The sequence below is a fragment of the Malaclemys terrapin genome, chromosome 4 (genome assembly GCF_027887155.1).
Source record: "Malaclemys terrapin pileata isolate rMalTer1 chromosome 4, rMalTer1.hap1, whole genome shotgun sequence".
Taxonomy (NCBI): Eukaryota; Metazoa; Chordata; order Testudines; family Emydidae; genus Malaclemys; species Malaclemys terrapin.
In genome coordinates this window covers 35,360,216-35,373,337 of record NC_071508.1, presented here as the reverse complement: position 1 = coordinate 35,373,337, position 13,122 = coordinate 35,360,216, and positions in this window count along the sequence as shown.

Here is a 13,122-nt window from a genome sequence, read left to right as displayed (position 1 = left end):
GCCATTGTCTTCAGTGGGGCCAGGATTTCACTCCTATTCACTAGTATGTGCACTTAGCCCTCTGCCTCCATTCCTTTAGCTATATATCTCCCTATCTCACATGGTTTCATGGGACTTTTTAGATTACACTGCTCTCATCTGTAGCACACTTTTTGAATAACTGGGCTGTCCGGCCCTCAGGTAAGCTACCTTATTATCCCTGTTCAAATTACTCTGTATTACTCTCCTTTGCCTTGATGCTTACAAAAAAATTGACAGCAGTTAGCCCACCAGTATGCTGAGACCACTGCCTATTCATGCTGACCAATATTATTGCATAGTTTCCTTGTACTCTTCTCTGCTTGTCTGTATCTATCTGTTGCCTCTTATCTTTCTGTTCTCTGTCTGTACAGCTTCTCTCACAATGAGGTCCTGGGCTCCTAGGCACTATGGTAAGAAGGAATTTCTAGAAAACCGCTCACTCTACCTCTTTCTTCTGCAGAGTCATTATTGTACCTGCTGGTATCTCACTCATTGGACACCGTGTGCTCACCTGAGCTTCACCTGTACTTGCTGCTTTGCTGCTTTAAGCATCAGCTGTGTGACTCTATTTTCTCTGTATCCGCAGCAAAACTTGCTGTGCTTTGAGTCGTGAACCACCCCGTCTACTGCTGTTCCTTTTTAAATATGCTATGACTCAGGAGATTTATTTTAGAACAGTTCCTGGTCTGGACTGACACAGGTGTCTGAAACCCAAAACATAAGAGCTCTTCAGCTGGATACAAGAATGAAAAACGAAGAAATAACATTAGCATAACAATTCCTTATTTTAAGTCTGCAAGTACATTAACCAAACAAACCTGGAGGTTCAGCTGTTCTCTGTAAGAACTGCAATTTTCCTCTTCTGTATAGGTCCAAGAGGGTTAAATGTGCCTCACATACATTATGTGTATGTATTACACACTTTAAAATGTGGTTACAGAGAGAACAGTGACAATGTAAAAATGACACTCTTTGCTAACTGTCCATCTTTGATTTTTATCTCCTGGTATGCTGGGAGATGCAAAATGTTAACTACAGCTGGCATCTCAGAGCCAGTATAGTTACAGAGAAGGGAGCTGAATGTTATCCTGCCTCTCCAACTCAGCTAAGTTCCTACTGCAGAATCTTTTGTTACTGGCGATGATGTACAGGAAGAGGCAGATCCTAGGTGCAGTTTGCAGCACTGGATGTTAGAAAAATGATTTTTCTTTGGGTTTGTAAATTGAGCCGATATGCTGTGAAAGCCACTGGATATAATGGCCTCGTGCTGCGCTCATAGAACTCCCACTGATTTCAATAGGACTTCTGTGTGAAGAGTAATTGAAGGATCAGGCCTTAAACATAGAAGACCATGATGCCATTTTCCATTCACTTTTCAAAAAAATATAACATACTAAAATATTCCATGATAACCTATAACCCTGATGCTGTACACGTTGGAATTCAACATGCAGAAGAAACAAAGCTAGTTTTGGCTTATTGCTTCTATAGGGAATTCTCAGCAGGTCGAATCTGAGGGAAGCACTCTTCTTCCTAGCAGTTCCAAATTCCATGTAAAGCCATCTCACTATTGGTACACCAGCCAGGGCTGGCTCCAGGGTTTTTGTCACCCCAAGCAGTCAAAATAAATAAATAAATAAATAAACCGCGATCGCGATCTGCGGTGGCTATTCAGCGGGAGGTCCTTTGCTCCGAGCGGGAGTGAGGGACCGTCCGCCAAATAGCTGGACCTGCCGCCCCTATCCGGAGTGGCCGCCCCAAGCACCTGCTTGCCAAGCTGGTGCCTGGAGCCGGCCTTGACACCGGCAGTCCACAAAAAATGCTCAGTGTGTCAATTGCAATGCTAGACTGTCTGGTAGAGTTTTGAAGACTTGCAAAGAGTTTTTTTTTTTTGTGGACCGCAAATGCTTTACAACTATGTTATAAAGCTACTTCTCTGACGCAGATGGTGTCCTAAATAAAAATAATTCTGAGTCTGCACAATGAAGTGTCAGATGTTAGCAGATTGTGTTTGGAATTCGGTGGGTTTGGACTTAACTGTGTTTTCTTGCATACCCTATCTAGCAAATTACAGCAGTTTACTATAGGACAGCTAACAGTTGTGTGAATATAGCATTTTTACACCATTTCCATGATTTTTATCTTCTGCAACACCTTTTTTTGTTATTACTATTCTATATTGAAAAGAAAATACATTAATGCATTATTTTAAGAAGAAAACAGTTTTAAATATACCAGCTTGGAAATATTAAAACGTTTATGGTTTAGAGAGAAAATAATTTGTTAAAATTATCCCGTTAAGCTCAATTTGCAGTAAAGGGCAAAGAGTGGATTCAGTTCTGCTCCTATAGTGACAAAACATGAGTTTCTGAATTAAATCAGACTCAATATAGCTAACTATAGAACTAGAAGCTATACAGAAATGAAGATGCTGTGAAATCTCCAACTAGATAAATAGGAAACAATTCACCTTTCTTGTCCTTTGAAGCCTAATTACATGTGAATAAACCCTGCCCTCTCTGCTGCCCTTCTCACTTTTCTTTCAGTAATAGAACTGCAGAGTTTTAGGAGAAGGTGGAATGCTGGCAGGGCAGGCTTAGGTTTCTCCCTCCATGTGGACTTGGGAAGAACTTTCATGAAATTGTCATAGAAACTCACAATTACTTGTACAGTGGCTCAGGAGGTTCTAGAACACTGTCCAGTATTAGGATTCTAGCCCCTGGTGTATGTGTTTCATGAATCATTCCTATAGCTTTGGCATCACAGTGCTACTTTTTGACCTTCACATCTGCACAAGGACTTTGTGCCCACAGGGTAGTCCAGTTCAAACCGCAGTGATAAGTCTTTCTGTCCACTTCTCTATCGTCAGTGCTGATCCATCTCTTCAAGTGATACTATTTAAATAGTCAAATCCTGCTTACCTAGTGCTTGTGGCTGCTTTGTGTATACATTGAGCTCTTCCTATGAAATTCCAAAAAGAGTGCATTGGGTGTTTTGTAGGTTAGGGGCAAACCTTTCAGTCACCTGAACGATTGAGCCTAAGCCCTGGTTTCAAGAGTGACATAGACACTTAAAGCAAGATTTTCAAAGGTAAAGATGGAGATAGGTGCCTTGTGAGATTTTCAAAATTGCCTAATCAGGTTAGATGCCTAATTCAAATAGATTTCAAAGGAAAAGTCAACGGATAAGTGCATATGTCACTTTTGAAAATGGGACATAGGCTCCTAGGCCACTTAAGTATTTTTGAAAATTTGACCATTAAGATGTAAAACCCAATGAACTTGCTTTGGAAGTTACAAGAACAAAACAAATCAGCCAGATTTGCTCCTTCCATATGATTACATGATGGGTTGCATGGTCTCAACATTGATTCAGGGCAGGTCTGTCCAGGGATAGGCAGATGAAAAATGTGAATTACCTCTCTTCTTTTTCCTAATGATTTCCGTAGGAATGGAACAATGAAGCATTACAGTTCTATAGCAGGGGTGGGCAAACCACAGCTTGTGAGTTGTATGCAGCTCTTTTACAGTTAAAGGGCTGCTTGTGGAGCCCCCAAAGGCGCCCCCCCTCCATTTTCCATCTACCAGACGGGGGGAGCTCGGGGCTTCTGCCTTGCGGCGAGCTGGTGGGGCTGGGGTAGGGTTGCCAACTTTCTAATCACACAAAAATTAATACCCCTGCACCTGCTCACTCCATCCCCTCTCCCTCCCTCCCTCACTTTCACCGGGCTGGGGCAGAGGTTTGGGGTGCATAGTGGGTATGGGCTCTGGGCTGGGGGTGCAGGCTCTTGGGTGGGGCTGGGGATGAGGGTTTTGGGGTGTGGGAGGGGAGTCCGGGCTGGAGTCGGGGATCAGGGGGTGTGAGGGTGCCAACTGGGGGTGGGGCTGGGGATGAGGGGTTTGGGGTACAGGAGGGGGCTCAGACTGTGTCAAAAGCTTCACTGTCACACTGAATGCTTCCCACCATCCACTAGGCTGGTTACCCCACCAAAGAAGGAAATTAGATTAGTTTGGTGTGATTTGTTCTTGGCAGGTCCATGTTGGCTATTATTTATCCCCTTATTATCCTCTAGATATTTACAAACTGATTGTTTAATAATTTGTTCCAGTATCTTTCTGGATATCAAAAGTTACTCATAGACTCATAGACTCATAGACTTTAAGGTCAGAAGGGACCATTATGATCATCTGGTCTGACCCCCTGCATGCTGCAGGCCATAAAACCGTCCCTACCCCTTCCCTAGACTCTGCTGTTGGAGTCCCCAATCCTGTTTTAAGTGACTTCAATCAGCGGAGACCCTCCTGCTAGAGATCCCTGCCCCATGCTGCGGAGGAAGGCGAAAAACCTCCAGAGGCTCAGCCAATCTGCCCTGGAGGAAAATTCCTTCCCGACCCCAAATGTGGCGATCAGTAAGACCCCGAGCATATAGGCAAGAGTCTCCAGCCTGACCCCTGTCAGCCATTATACTATTTACCTACCATTGCTTGGTTTTCCTTGACTACTATGCTTTACCATTAAACCATTCCCTCCATAAACTTATCTAACTTAATCTTAAAACCAGACAGGTCCGTCGCCCCCACCGTTTCCCTCGGAAGGCCGTTCCAATATTTCACCCCTCTGACGGTCAGAAACCTTCGTCTAATTTCAAGCCTGAACTTCCCCACGGCCAGTTTATATCCATTCGTTCTTGTGTCCACATTAGTACTAAGCTGGAATAATTCTTCTCCCTCCCTTGTATTAATCCCTCTAATATATTTAAAGATAGCAATCATATCCCCCCTCAGCCTTCGCTTTGTCAGACTAAACAACCCAAGCTCCTCTAGTCTCTTTCATACGACAGGGTTTCCATTCCTCTGATCATCCTAATGGCCCTTCTCTGCACCCGTTCCAGTTTGAGTTCATCTTTTTTAAACATGGGAGACCAGAACTGCACACAGTACTCCAAATGAGGTCTCACCAGCGCCTTGTACAACGGAAGCAGGACCTCCTTATCCCTACTAGATATACCTCGCCTAATGCATCTCAAGACAGCATTGGCTTTTTTCACCGCCACGTCGCATTGTCGACTCATAGTCATTCTGCGGTCTACAAGGACCCCTAGGTCCTTCTCCTCTTCCGTTACTTCTAACCAATGCGTCCCCATCTTGTAACTAAAATTGTTATTAGTCATCCCCAAATGCATCACCTTACACTTTTCACTATTAAATTTCATCCTATTTCTGATACTCCAATTCACAAGCTCATTCAAGTCTCCCTGCAGGATATCCCTATCCTCCTCCGAATTTACAACGCCTCCCACCTTCGTATCATCCGCAAACTTTATCAGCCCACTCCTGCAATCGGTTCCGAGGTCAGTTATAAATAGATTAAATAAAATGGGTCCCAAAACCGAACCTTGAGGCACTCCACTAGTAACCTCCCTCCAACCGGACAGTTCACCCTTTAATACTACCCGCTGCATTCTCCCCATTAACCAATTCCTTATCCACCTCTGGATTTTCATATCGATCCCCATGTTTTTCAGTTTAACCAATAATTCCCCATGGGGTACAGTATCAAACGCTTTACTGAAATCCAGGTATATTAGGTCCACCGCATTTCCCTTATCTAATAAGTCCGTTACTTTCTCAAAGAAGGAGATCAGATTCGTTTGGCACGATCTGCCCTTCGTAAAACCATGTTGTAATTTATCGCAATTGCCACTAACCTCCAGGTCCTCAACTAGTTTCTCTTTCAGAATTTTCTCTAACACCTTGCACACTACAGATGTTAAACTAACAGGCCTGTAGTTACCCGGATCACTTTTTTTCCCTTTCTTGAAAATAGGAACCACATTAGCTATTCTCCAGTCTAACGGGACCACCCCCGAGTTTACAGATTCATTAAATATTATCGCTAATGGGCCTGCTATTTCCCGTGCCAATTCCTTCAATATTCTCGGATGAAGATCGTCCGGTCCTCCCGACTTAGCCCCATTAAGGCATTCAAGTTTTGTTTCTACCTCGGATACGGTAATTCCCCATCCTGAATGCCCCTCTGTAGTGGTGCTAGTATCCCTAATACCTTCATTGGCCTCATTAAACACCGATGCAAAATATTCATTGAGATATTGCGCCATGCCTAGATTGTCTTTAATCTCCTCTCCGGCAATAGTCTTCAGCGGTTCCACCTCTTCTTTCTTTGCTTTATTCCTATTTATGTGGCTGTAAAACCTCTTACTATTGCTTTTAATTCCCCTCGCTAGGTCCAACTCTACACGGCCTTTGGCCTTTCTCACTCTATCTCTACATTCTCTGACTTCACTTAGGTACGTTTCCTTACTGATCCCGCCCCTCTTCCACTCTTTGTACGCTTTCTGTTTTTTCCTAATCGCCCCTTTGAGTCGGTCGCTCATCCAGCTCGGTCTAAATCTCTTGCTTAGTAATCTTTTTCCCTTTTTTGGAATGCAGGCCTCCGACAGCTCATGCATCTTTAACTTGAAGTAATCCCAGGCTTCTTCTGCCTTTAGATCCATTAATATGTTTGCCCAATCCACTTCCCTTACCAGTCCCCTTAATTTGTTAAAATTGGCCTTTTTAAAGTTATAAACCCTAGTCTTTGACTTAATTCTGTTACTCCTCCCATGTATTTTAAACCGAATTAGCTCATGATCACTGGAGCCCAAATTGTCCCCTACTACCACTTCCTCAACGAGGTCTTCACTACTTACCAGAATCAAATCTAAAATGGCCTCCCCCCTCGTCGGTTCAACTACCACTTGATGGAGGAATTGATCAGCAAGTACATCTAGGAACATCTGAGCCCTATTATTGCTACTAGCGTTTGTTCCCCAATCTATATCCGGGAAGTTAAAGTCCCCCATAATTACACAGTTTCTATTAGTAATTACTTCTCTAAACACATTAAATAGTTCCTTATCCATATCGTGGGTCGATCCCGGCGGTCTATAGCACACTCCAAGCACTATCCCCGGAGAGGCTCTAGTAGTCCTATTACCCAGTGTGAGTATTGCCCAGACGGACTCTGTGTTATCTAATCCATCCACTATTATTTCTTTACAGCTTATTTCACTATTGACATACAATGCCACCCCCCCACCTTTACCTTTGTTCCGGTCTTTCCTAAACAGCGCATACCCCTCCATACCTGTGTTCCAGTCGTGACTGCCATTCCACCACGTTTCTGTTATTCCTACGATATCTGGTTTCAGCTCTTGGACCAAGAGCTCCAATTCCTCCATTTTATTACCTAGGCTTCTGGCATTGGTGTATAAACACCCCAATGTATGTCGTTTAGCCTGTCTCCCATTATTAGCAGTATATGTTGCGGGCCTCCTTGCGTCCTTCCCCCCTGTCCTTCCTATCTCCAATCTCATCTCCCCAGCTATTTCTCCTCTCATTTTACTCACCTTTTCCATACTGGAATCTGGCGTGGAGATTAGCTGTGCATCTCCCAACCATCTCCCCAAACTTCCTAGTTTAAAGCTCTTTTGATAAGATGAGCCAGCCTCCCTCCCAGAAGTCTATTTCCTTCCCTACTCAGGTGAAGCCCATCCCGCGAGAACAGGTGTCTGTCCCCGAAAGCCTCCCAGTGGCCATACATCCCAAAACCCTCCTTATAGCACCACTCTCTTAGCCAACTATTTATTCTCACTATCCTATCAGCCCTTTGCTGCCCTTCCCTTGGAACGGGCAGAATCCCACTAAAGATAATCTGAGCCTCTATCTCCTTGAGTGTCTTCCCCAGCCTAGCATAATCTCCCTTGATTCTCTCTAACGAGAACCTAGCCGTGTCATTCGTTCCTACATGAAGGATTATCAAGGGGTTCTTACCTGCTCCTTTTAGGATCCTTTTCAACCGCAGGTCCACATCGCGTACCTTTGCGCCAGGTAGACAGCACACCCTTCTGTTCTCCGGGTCTGCCCTGGTCACAGGCCTGTCCAATCTCCTCAGTAAAGAGTCTCCAATTACATACACCTGCCTTCGCCTGGCAACAGTGCGATCTAGTAATCTAGTCTCTAATCCCTCTAGTCCTGACCTGTGCCTGTTCCTATCTTCCCTTAAGCTCCCCCTTATGCCTTCCTGATTCCTCCCGGGGCCCAGAATTGGTGCTGTCTCCATCAACTCCTCCCCTCTCTCTCTTGGACTAGCTGCTCTTCTCTTCTTCCTAACTCTCCCACCTTCAGCCGCCACCTGCTGCCCCTCCACCTCGCTATCCAAACACTCGAACCTATTCCTGAGTTCTATTCCCCCCTCACTGGCCCTTCTTTTCCTTTGCCTGCTTCTCACAGTCACATGCTTCCACCTCCCATGTTCTCCCCCTTCCATTCCCCTCTCACCGTCCTCTGCCTCTACCTGCACCGCAGGGCAGTCTCCTTCAGCCCCTCCTTGCCTGTCCTCCATCAGCTGCTCAAACCCCCGCCTAAACTCCACCAGGGTATCTACCTGCATCTCTAGCCCCTTAATCTTTTCCTCCAGTAACACTATCAGGCGACACTTCATACACACATACCTGTGTTCTGGCTCCCCTGCTAGGACCATATACATACCACAGCTTCCACATGCCGCCATCTGCATTCTGTCTGCTGCTGCTGCTTGGCTCATGGCTGCTGTACTCTCTGCCCACAGCACCTGTGGACTCAGAGCACACACCACACCGCGCCCTCCTGCCTCCCCCTTTACCTCCCCCTGCAAACTCCCTCTCAAACTCCCCTGTTAGCCGCCCTGTTTGCTGCCGCTAACTGGTCTATAGTTCCCCAGGTTCTCATCCTCCCCCGCCCCCTTTTTTTTAAAGATAGTTATTAAGTTTGCCATTCTCCAGTACTCTGGGACCTCATCCATCTACTGTGAGTTCTTGAAGACAATTGCTAATGTTCAGAAATTGCTTCACCTAGTTTCTTAAGTACTCTAGGGTGAATTTCATCAGGCCCTGATGATTTGAATACATCTAACTTTATCTAAATCTAACTTTTCTAACTTACTTAAATATATATAAAGTTCTTTGCACTTATTGTATATCACATTTCATCTAATGATCTCAAGACATTTCACAAATATTAATTAAGCTGCACATGTTCCCAGTACAATAAGTATTTTTATCCCTGTTTTAACAGATGGGGAAACTGAAGAGAGAGGATGACTTGTCCACAGCCCTCAGTGACAGAGCTGAAAATAGAATCCAGGAGTCCTAATCCCATCTGCCAGACTTCCCTGTGTTTGCCTGTATCACATATTAGCCAAATGATAGTTGAATTAAAATATTCAGGAACACAACATCTTGAATCTTGTGCTAGGCTGCAGTGGCAATACCTAAACACACAATCAGTGAATTACCAGAAGGTTGACAGGGGCCCTTACATGTTCAGCAGAAAGACCATCAATACTTTTCTTCAGTGCAGCCAAAGCTGCTTTAGTAACGTCATCAATGTTGTACTGGAAAATAGTCCAGCATAAAGCTGTTCAAGCCCTTAATAAGTGTCCAGAGACAGCCAGGAAGAACCTCTCCAGCAGAAGCAATCCCTGAAGCACAAAATACACAATAAAGTTTAACAAGGTAACTAAAAAATATTTTAAGTTATTCATTTTTCACTTAATTGATGCAGTGTTTCCACAAGAGCATCAAACCCTACCGCTGCCCCCAAAATCTAATTAGGTTTATGCTTATTTCACTGGTCTACAATTTTTGAGAAATCGTCTACTTCAGAGATAAAATGCGCTATTTATTATGCATTTTGATGTGCTGAATTCAAATATGACAATTAAAACAACTAATTGGCTACTGTTTCTAAGATATTTAAGTTTTTACATTTTATGTCTATGTATATTGTGTAGTAGAGTTTGAATCATAAATTGTAAACCTAGGTCTTTTCATGTGTTTATGGTTGCTTTACATGATAATATTTCACCTGTCCTGTTTATGTAACACTTTCAAAATCAGCAAAAGGGTTATATAAATAAAATGTATTATGAAACAAAAAGGCAAAAACTATTATGTACATAGTTTAGTCCTATTCAGTGTCTACTCGGCGCTTCTTGGCTTGTCTCTTGTATTCATTAAATGGAGCATCTCTTGTCACTGTCCAGCAATAGTCTGCAAGCATTGATGGGCTCCATTTGCCCTGATAGCGTTTCTCCATTGTTGCAATGTCCTGGTGAAATCGCTCGCCGTGCTCGTCGCTCACTGCTCCGCAGTTCGGTGGAAAAAAATCTAGATGAGAGTGCAAAAAATATATCTTTAGTGACATGTTGCAACCAAGGCTTTTGTATGCCTTGAGTAGGTTTTCCACCACCAACCTGTAGTTGTCTGCCTTGTTGTTTCCGAGAAAATTTATTGCCACTAACTGGAAGGCTTTCCATGCCGTCTTTTCCTTGCCACGCAGTGCATGGTCAAATGCATCATCTCAAAGAAGTTCACAAATCTGAGGACCAACAAAGACACCTTCCTTTATCTTAGCTTCACTTAACCTTGGAAATTCCACTGAGGTACTTGAACGCTGCTTGTGTTTTGTCAATGGCCTTGACAAAGTTCTTCATCAGACCCAGCTTGATGTGTAAGGGCGGTAACAAAATCTTCCTTGATTCAACAAGTGGTGGATGCTGAACACTTTTCCTCCTAGGCTTCAATGACTGTCGGAGTGGCCAATCTTTCTTGATGTAGTGGGAATCTCTTGCACGACTATCCCATTCGCAGAGAAAACAGCAGTACTTTGTGTATCCAGTCTGCAGACCAAGCAAGAGAGCAACAACCTTCAAATCGTCACAAAGCTGCCACTCATGTTGGTCATAGTTTATGCACCTCAAAAGTTGTTTCATGTTGTCATAGGTTTCCTTCATATGGACTGCATGACCAACTGGAATTGATGGCAAAACATTGCCATTATGCAGTAAAACAGCTTTAAGACTCGTCTTCGATGAATCAATGAACAGTCTCCACTCATTTGGATCGTGAACGATGTTGAGGGCTGCCATCACACCATCGATGTTGTTGCAGGCTACAAGATCACTTTCCATGAAGAAGAATGGGACAAGATCCTTTTGACGGTCACGGAACATGGAAACCCTAACATCACCTGCCAGGAGATTCCACTGCTGTAGTCTGGAGCCCAACAGCTCTGCCTTACTCTTGGGTAGTTCCAAATCCCTGACAAGGTCATTCAGTTCACCTTGTGTTATGAGGTGTGGTTCAGAGGAGGAGGAGGATGGGAGAAAATGTGGGTCCTGTGACATTGATGGTTCAGGACCAGAAGTTTCATCCTCTTCCTCGTCTGACTCAGGTGAGAAGGATTCTGGTGCATCAGGAACCAGCAGTCCTTCTCTGTGGGGTACTGGGCGTATAGCTGATGGAATGTTTGGATAATGCACAGTCCACTTTTGCTACTTTGACACACCTTTCCCAACTGGAGGCACCATGCAGAAGTAACAATTGCTGGTATGATCTGTTGGCTCTCTCCAAATCATTGGCACTGCAAAAGGCATAGATTTCCTTTTCCTGTTCAACCACTGGCGAAGATTTGTTGCACAAGTGTTGCAGCATATGTGTGGGGCCCATCTCTTGTCCTGATCTCCAATTTTGCAGCCAAAATAAAGGTGATAGGCTTTCTTAACCACTATGGTTATACTGCGCTTTTGTGATGCAAAAGTCACTTCACCACAAACATAGCAGAAGTTATCTGCACTGTTCACACGAGTACGAGGCATCTCTGCTCACTTTGGCTAAACAGAAATGTGTCCCTTTGCAAAATCAAACACTGACAAATAAGAGAGCACAACACTGTATGATTTCTAGAGCTGACACAGGGCAATTTGTTCAGCAGAGTGATGTAAGCTTCATTATGACTTCTAGGAATAACATGATGCAATTCATATCATGTATGACGCAATACCAGCTTCAGATTGCATCATTCATTGTTTTGCCTAAAAAGCAAGTACTGTCCAAACCCAGTCATAGATTTATTCATAGATCCAGTCAAAGATGTATTTTAGTCATTTTCTGGTTTAAATTGAGATCCCTTCCCTTTATAACTCACTTATCCTCCGCCATTCCCAAGTCAAGGGTCGTATATACTGACCCAATAGCGTTTCTTGAAAACTGGAGCCAATCAATAATTTTAAGCATCATTTTCGTTCTCAGTGACCCAGAATTAGTAAAGTTTGACTACCTTTATTTCAGAAGCATTTTGGCTGTAGAGCAGTGTTTTAGATGTAAGCTATTTTGTAGGGATGCATAGCTCCCGAATCACCAGCCCATGGGCGCGGCAAACTGCTCCCATGGCTACGAGGCAGGAGTGACCTTCAATCCAGCGTTTGTGTTTGGGAAACTTATTTGGCTGATTTGATTGTTTCCTCGCAGCTGGTGTTCACGCGCTCAAGAGATGGGTTCGTTATCTTATGTGCATGTATACTGCCTGGCTTTTCTATGCGCAGGAATGTAACCACTAAGAAGTGTTGTAAACAAAGTAAGGAGAGAAATAAAAACCCCAGGAAAAGTTTTCCTGGGAGGCTTTTTGCAAGAGGCTTGTAAAGCTCTCTGGCTCCCAACAAACCTGGCGTTCTGTTTCCTGCGTCGTCACCACAGCTGGTGACCCCGACGTGATGCCCCTCTACTCACCGGCTGGATACGCCGAGCGCGCCCGCGGCTGTTTGCCGCCCCTTATTCGTGAGTATGGGGGGGAAACTTTCCAGTGCCCAGAAGGAGCACGCAAGAGAGTTACAAGTGATTATATGACAGCGATCATGTGTCGCTGTCCCGGTCGCTCATATTGAGGACCTTCTAAGGGAAATAGATCGCCAGTGCCCCTGGTATCCGGACTGCGGGTCATTACAGCTTTTTGATTGGATACGGATTGGGATCACCTTGTATAGTGAACCCCGTGCCCCAGTTCAGCCCCTGCTGCTCTGGCAGCGTTGTAAGGAGGCGCTGGAGGGGTTCGGCCCCGACGGCCTTAAGCCGGTTTCCCCTTTGCCCCCAGGTGATGGGCCACCCCCCTCCTGCCCGCAGCTGACCCCCCCTGCGCCGCCGCCCATGGCGGCGCCCCCATGCCTACCGGTCGGGCGGGGGGGCGATGTCGCCGCGGCGGTGCAGCCGGCGCGTGAGGCCGGTCT